Source organism: Phoenix dactylifera, chromosome 17, assembly GCF_051530095.1.
Source record: "Phoenix dactylifera cultivar Ajwa chromosome 17, Ajwa_hap1_PhDact_Kaust_v1.1, whole genome shotgun sequence".
NCBI classification, from domain to species: domain Eukaryota; kingdom Viridiplantae; phylum Streptophyta; class Magnoliopsida; order Arecales; family Arecaceae; genus Phoenix; species Phoenix dactylifera.
Genome location: NC_143206.1, coordinates 10,522,963 through 10,530,902, shown reverse-complemented (window position 1 = coordinate 10,530,902; position 7,940 = coordinate 10,522,963). Strand labels below are relative to the sequence as shown.

Sequence of the window (7,940 nt, the reverse complement as noted above, 5' to 3'; positions counted from 1 at the left end):
TTAATGCTACCCATGATAACTCACATAAGCATCTCAAAATCGAAATTTCTACTCAATTTTGTATTTTACAATGACAAAGATTTCTAGTTAGGTCATAAACCTTGACTTGAGTTCAAGTTAACACATCCAATGGTCTCCAACAATTATAAGAAAAATTTAGTAGCCCAATCCAAATATACAAATTCAAATAATTAGAATACTCCACCAATTTGCATACTATATGGCCTTAAGAATTTAATCCACTAATAGAAATATGCCGATTTACAATATTCAAACATGTCAAATCCAAATATAATCCCCATACAGATTTAACCTCGAAAACATTCTGCACTAATACTACGAAAAATCTTTCTTAGCCCACTCCAATAATACGGAAGATGTATGTATAAATCACACTCTGATAATTAGTAGCAAAACCAAAAGTACGATCATATCACAACCCATATCAAGTTTGAACTTCCAAGTCGTTTAAATAATATCTGAACATGGTATAACCGGTATGCCATTGTTAATTTTCCTACACTTATCTTAGGTCAAACCTCTCTTATCATGATCAAAGATAATTTATACTTTCCTTCCACACTCATCGAAAACCAAACCCGATGCATACATTTTATCATAATGCCCAGTGATCTTACACCTTAAGCACCAAATATAATTGTCATGTCCCAATTGATCATAACCTTAAGCTATGATATATTTATGTCACAATCCCTAATGATCTTAAACGTCAAACTCTAATGCCATTAAGCCTACAGTCCCTAGTGGTCTTAAGCCGTAGGTTATAATATCATTCATGTTACAATCTCAAGTGACTATAAACCAAGGCTTTGATAGTTTTTCTATCATAATTTCCCACTCACACTTACCTGAACCTAAACCCTAGGATACCTTAACCTTAAGCTCTGATACCAATAAATCTGTCACGCCCCGAACCCGAACCTAGGCCCGGGACGCGCCAGACGCCGCACACCCGCACGGCGGACCGCACGGGCGTGCAAGGCTGAATAATCAGACACTCAAGTCACAACATCAGATCACAATATCAATACTAAAAATCTATCATTTATGATAATCAAATCAATAATTCAATTTCAAATGTCTCAAATAAAGTTGATAACATTTATTTACAAGATCAATTACTTATGACAAAATGAATCTAAATCTATCTATGTCCAGTGTCATAAGTCCTCTCCTCCCGAATCCCCCATCAATCATCTCCTGCAATTATGTCAAAAACAGGTATGAGCTACAACAGCTCAGTAGGTAACAACATGCATAAAGTCACGATAACATGTATTAAAGCATATGCAATGTAACTACAGGTCATGTGCACAAAATAAATATGATGATCCGCAAACCAATCCGATACTCAAGTAATATATATATACCATCTCAGTCTATCACATCACGCATAACATAATCCACAGATCAAACCGCATGACTACGGCCACATCACCCAGTGGCATGGTTACACCGAAGTGCCAATACAACTCTCCGAAGAGCCGCTCCACTGAGCCAACGCACCACTGTGCCGCACCCCCGGTGCCAAACTCACGCTCCACCGAGCCGCTCCGAAGAGCAAAACGCACCCCTGTGCCGCCACTATTCTATCACCGGTGGTCGCGGTGTCGGAACTAGTTCCTCAGTACAAGTCGACAGGGCCAACGTATCATCCCATTGGCGGGGTTTAGACTATAGTCACGCGGATTTTGAAAATCAATAAATCAACTTTCTATATCAAAATCATAATCATACTCCCCACAGTAAAGCGCATAACAATTTATGAAATTAAATATTTAATTTTAATTCTAACACATATTGCTAATAATAAATCAATAAATCAACATATGTAAGATACATGTTAGAATTCTACTTTAAAGCAACGGTCACCTACCTGGGTTCGCTTAAAAATTCCTGCCACAGATATCACGAACCCCTGATTAAAACATAAACATTATTTATTTAATTAACTAAGAAACATAATTTAAAAAAATTTTCAAACCCTTAAACTCCTAAGTTCATAGATCCAAGAATGGGCCCCTAAGATCAAACATAGACCCTAAAATCAGAATCCTTTAAACCCAAGTCAATTGTGGCCCAAAACAGATTAGGCCCAACTGAACCAAACCAGTTTACAGGCCCAGATCAGATCTCGGGCCCAAACCAACCCAGCCCACAGATCCAATCAGGCCCAACTCAGCCCAAAAACAGTTTCCTAGCCCAACCCAAACCAGGTCTGATCAGACCATAACAAAACCCATTCATGAAATAGGTGGAACCGGTTCACAATATAACCCGGTTCAAGATCTGGTTCCCAAATAAAGCACGGATTTCAAAGCGAGGAAAAACACCCAGGCCGAATAAAGAAGAAGAAGAAGAAGAAGAAGAGAAGAAGAAGAAGAAGAAGAAGAAGAAGAGGGAAAGGAAGAAGGGGGGGGGGTGGCTGGTGGCTCCGGTCGGCCCTCGGCGGCGGCGCTCGGCCCGCCGCCGTCGGCCATCCCACTGTCACAAGCCGAGCGGAGGAAGAAGAAGAGAAGAAGGAGAGGAAGAAAGGGAGGAAAGAGAGGGAGATCGGGGCTGGAAGCCCGGCCCCCGTTCACCCACCTCCGGCCGAACCCATTTCGGCCGGATTGACCCCGGCCGGCCGCCGTCGGCCGGCCGAATCCCACAAAAGAAACCTCCCCGAAACAGGGGAAGTGAAAACCAGTTAACAACCCTCATTCCTTCCCCTTTAAATCTCTAAAAATAGTAAATTAGTGATCTTCCTCACCTCCGGTCGTCGACGTGTGGCTTCCCGACGGTGATGGCGGCTCCGGCGGTGATGGGGCTCCGGCGATCCTTTCACAAAGAGGGAAAACGAAGAGGAAGGGATGGGCTCTCAGAGAAAAGAGAAGGGGAGAGAGAGAGAGAGAGAGAGAGAGAGAGAGGGAGAGAGGGAGAGGGAAAGAGGGAAGAGGGGGGGCTTGCGGGGGATTCGCTGGCCGTTCGGCCGGCGTGGTCATCGTGGGGAGACCACGATGACTCAACTGAAGTCGGCACTCCTTGCCGACTTCAGTTCGTTGGGCCCTAGGATGGGCCCAATTCGGGTCTTCACACTCTAACCAACTAAAAAGAAATTTCGTCCTCGAAATTAAAGAGATCTAGGCCTTTAAGATGCTCAGCCCATTGAGTAATATAAATCCAAGATCTTATTCTTCTCGATCAAAATCAGTGTGATAGATAACTTTAAATCAATTAGCAAAAATTTCATATAAACTCGTAAGATTAGCACTAGATAAATGACTGACTGAAATCTCAGATTGAAATTATCATCTTGATGCATGTTTACTCGAGATCGGATCAGGATCGATTCACAACAGGATTGATTAAAAGTAGTTGTGTTTGGGATAGAACTTGAAATAAAATAGATCTCATACACTTATCATGGTAGTGTGTTGATCCCTCAAAGAATAATGGCCAACCTTAGAATCAAATCATTAAATGGCTAGAAATGTAATTCACAAAATGAACATGTACTTATGATCATTAGATAGCAACGGTCTATCTCAAAGATGATTTGCATCAAATCACAAGAGCAGGTCTGAGAAGACAAAGTATTGATACCATGATTCAATATGCCACGAAGCTTTTAGCTTAAACCTATAAGATGGGAGCAAATAATGCATGGTTTATGTAGATACTTAACAAATTAGACCATATTTGGCCAACAATCAACTAACCCGAGTCATGATACGCTCAAATTATTATTATTATTATTATTCTCTTAGCATATCCAAAAATAGCAAATTCTATCCAAGAGATAACATAATCATATCATGATTGACCTGAGAATCAACAAAATCTTTCATTATTGAACAACATAGTCTTTCATAATAACATGTTACCAAAATTCAGTCAATATTTTTGACCAGTTTAGATTGACTCAATCCATCATACTTTCGCTGCGTAACTCTGATCAATATTCTCCAAAATTTCTTAATGATCCCAGATCATCAACATTTTTTTTTTTTATAATATCCAAGCAAAATTTTATCCTTGCTTTCCGAGTTCACTAGGTCATTATTAACCCTTGAGATAGTTGTCGTATTTGTACCATCATATAATCAAGTAATCATATTCTAGATCCAAATTTGAACTAAGCCAATTCTAGTTTCCCTTGACAATTCCATTATACAAGTTGATATTTATTTTAAGCTTCGATAATTAAAAGATTTTAGATTAACTTACTCAGGAGCTTACTTAATCATTCTGAATCTTTTCTTTTAGGCTAAACTTATTTAGGCCTCTCATGAAATCTCACTTGCATTTCTCATATGGTGATACAAAATCCACAATCAACTCATAGCCTTGATTTATAAATATTTAACTTACAAGAATCTAATAATCTGGTTCAAAAATTTACTAGAAATTCCACCAAGATATAAGCTCCATGATTTTACATTGAGATCAACTCCTCAAATAAGTAAAATATTTTTTTTATTTGCAGTACTGCAAACATTTCGGGATCTTGTAAATCTACTAGACTTAGAGAATCTACTAATAAAACAATGATATCCATATCGATCAAAATCCAAAGAACTATACTTTCCAACGATCTTTTTTTTTTTTAACAAGGAAAAACATCAAGAACTTTTTCCAAATCAAACAAGTCCTATTTTCGACTAACCCAAAAACATTTTAATCCACCAATATTCTCAAGATTTACTAATTGACTTCCCATCAAAATATCAATCTTAATTGTTTCAAGTCTCAAGTAGAGCCAAATAAAAATTCTTAAGTCTCATCCCCAAGTATATTTTCCTTCTATATACGAGTTCCATGCATGATCCACATACAGATTTCAATAAATATTTTCTAGTCCAAGCTTTAAACATCTTTTTATAGATGAATCTTAATTTGCCACCAAAATAATTAACTTCAACTAGAAGCAATATCCACAGTGCCTGATATCAAGTTAAACTTCCAAAATAATTATATTGCACGATAATATCTCATGATTAATATTCCTTCGCTTAATTTAGTCAAAATCTAATTAATCATAACTTGAAATACAAATTGCTCTACCAAAGAAAACTCTCAGAATAGCTCATTCACACTTCGGTTACGACCATAATTAGGTTGCATTCTAATTTTAACATTTCAAAATCATGATAAATTAACTCAAATTTATCAATAACAAAAGCAAATAAATGCCTTTTAGATCAAATATTAATGATCTTAACCAGTTTCAAAATAAGTCAAACCACCACACTTCCGCTGCACTCTCTGATTTAATTCATTTAATTCTCTAAAGTCACAAAATGATTTCTGACTAAAGTATCATTTTGCATTGAAACTAAGAAACTCCAAATTTCAAATTTCCAAGTAGAACTAGAGCAAAACCTCTAGATCTTTTTGTCCTCAATTTATATAGAGTGTACATACCATAACTAACCCCCGATCCTTTAGTCAAGTTTAAGGTCACTATGTGATCTCCACAATCTTTTTAGAATCCAAAATATCTAGGTTTAATTTAAAGGGGGTAATTCTTGTATTCTCTTTGCAATTTAATTAGAAAATCTACATTGATTTTTCTTCCAACAGAATTTACCTCAAACTCAATGGGTTAGAACTGTTGAGCCAATATCACTATGAGTAGGAATTAACTCTATCAACTTCCAAATCCTTCTTTACCAAAATCCTTAATGTCTATGATTAATGCTACCCATGATAACTCACATAAGCATCTCAAAATCGAAATTTCTACTCAATTTTGTATTTTACAATGACAAAGATTTCTAGTTAGGTCATAAACCTTGACTTGAGTTCAAGTTAACACATCCAATGGTCTCCAACAATTATAAGAAAAATTTAGTAGCCCAATCCAAATATACAAATTCAAATAATTAGAATACTCCACCAATTTGCATACTATATGGCCTTAAGAATTTAATCCACTAATAGAAATATGCCGATTTACAATATTCAAACATGTCAAATCCAAATATAATCCCCATACAGATTTAACCTCGAAAACATTCTGCACTAATACTACGAAAAATCTTTCTTAGCCCACTCCAATAATACGGAAGATGTATGTATAAATCACACTCTGATAATTAGTAGCAAAACCAAAAGTACGATCATATCACAACCCATATCAAGTTTGAACTTCCAAGTCGTTTAAATAATATCTGAACATGGTATAACCGGTATGCCATTGTTAATTTTCCTACACTTATCTTAGGTCAAACCTCTCTTATCATGATCAAAGATAATTTATACTTTCCTTCCACACTCATCGAAAACCAAACCCGATGCATACATTTTATCATAATGCCCAGTGATCTTACACCTTAAGCACCAAATATAATTGTCATGTCCCAATTGATCATAACCTTAAGCTATGATATATTTATGTCACAATCCCTAATGATCTTAAACGTCAAACTCTAATGCCATTAAGCCTACAGTCCCTAGTGGTCTTAAGCCGTAGGTTATAATATCATTCATGTTACAATCTCAAGTGACTATAAACCAAGGCTTTGATAGTTTTTCTATCATAATTCCCCACTCACACTTACCTGAACCTAAACCCTAGGATACCTTAACCTTAAGCTCTGATACCAATAAATCTGTCACGCCCCGAACCCGAACCTAGGCCCGGGACGCGCCAGACGCCGCACACCCGCACGGCGGACCGCACGGGCGTGCAAGGCTGAATAATCAGACACTCAAGTCACAACATCAGATCACAATATCAATACTAAAAATCTATCATTTATGATAATCAAATCAATAATTCAATTTCAAATGTCTCAAATAAAGTTGATAACATTTATTTACAAGATCAATTACTTATGACAAAATGAATCTAAATCTATCTATGTCCAGTGTCATAAGTCCTCTCCTCCCGAATCCCCCATCAATCATCTCCTGCAATTATGTCAAAAACAGGTATGAGCTACAACAGCTCAGTAGGTAACAACATGCATAAAGTCACGATAACATGTATTAAAGCATATGCAATGTAACTACAGGTCATGTGCACAAAATAAATATGATGATCCGCAAACCAATCCGATACTCAAGTAATATATATATACCATCTCAGTCTATCACATCACGCATAACATAATCCACAGATCAAACCGCATGACTACGGCCACATCACCCAGTGGCATGGTTACACCGAAGTGCCAATACAACTCTCCGAAGAGCCGCTCCACTGAGCCAACGCACCACTGTGCCGCACCCCCGGTGCCAAACTCACGCTCCACCGAGCCGCTCCGAAGAGCAAAACGCACCCCTGTGCCGCCACTATTCTATCACCGGTGGTCGCGGTGTCGGAACTAGTTCCTCAGTACAAGTCGACAGGGCCAACGTATCATCCCATTGGCGGGGTTTAGACTATAGTCACGCGGATTTTGAAAATCAATAAATCAACTTTCTATATCAAAATCATAATCATACTCCCCACAGTAAAGCGCATAACAATTTATGAAATTAAATATTTAATTTTAATTCTAACACATATTGCTAATAATAAATCAATAAATCAACATATGTAAGATACATGTTAGAATTCTACTTTAAAGCAACGGTCACCTACCTGGGTTCGCTTAAAAATTCCTGCCACAGATATCACGAACCCCTGATTAAAACATAAACATTATTTATTTAATTAACTAAGAAACATAATTTAAAAAAATTTTCAAACCCTTAAACTCCTAAGTTCATAGATCCAAGAATGGGCCCCTAAGATCAAACATAGACCCTAAAATCAGAATCCTTTAAACCCAAGTCAATTGTGGCCCAAAACAGATTAGGCCCAACTGAACCAAACCAGTTTACAGGCCCAGATCAGATCTCGGGCCCAAACCAACCCAGCCCACAGATCCAATCAGGCCCAACTCAGCCCAAAAACAGTTTCCTAGCCCAACCCAAACCAGGTCTGA

The 7,940-nt window shown here is 37.5% G+C and overlaps 1 long non-coding RNA gene across 1 annotated transcript; it reads right to left on the bottom strand.

Moving 5' to 3' along the window:
• Positions 1 to 1,257: 1,257 nt before the first annotated feature.
• On the bottom strand, positions 1,258 to 4,499 carry LOC149751038 (uncharacterized). Its single transcript, XR_016398882.1, has 2 exons — positions 2,774 to 4,499; positions 1,258 to 1,939 (listed from the first exon to the last, which is right to left on the bottom strand). It is a non-coding gene; the product is annotated as an uncharacterized LOC149751038 (long non-coding RNA).
• Between the last annotated feature and the right edge of the window lie 3,441 nt (positions 4,500 to 7,940).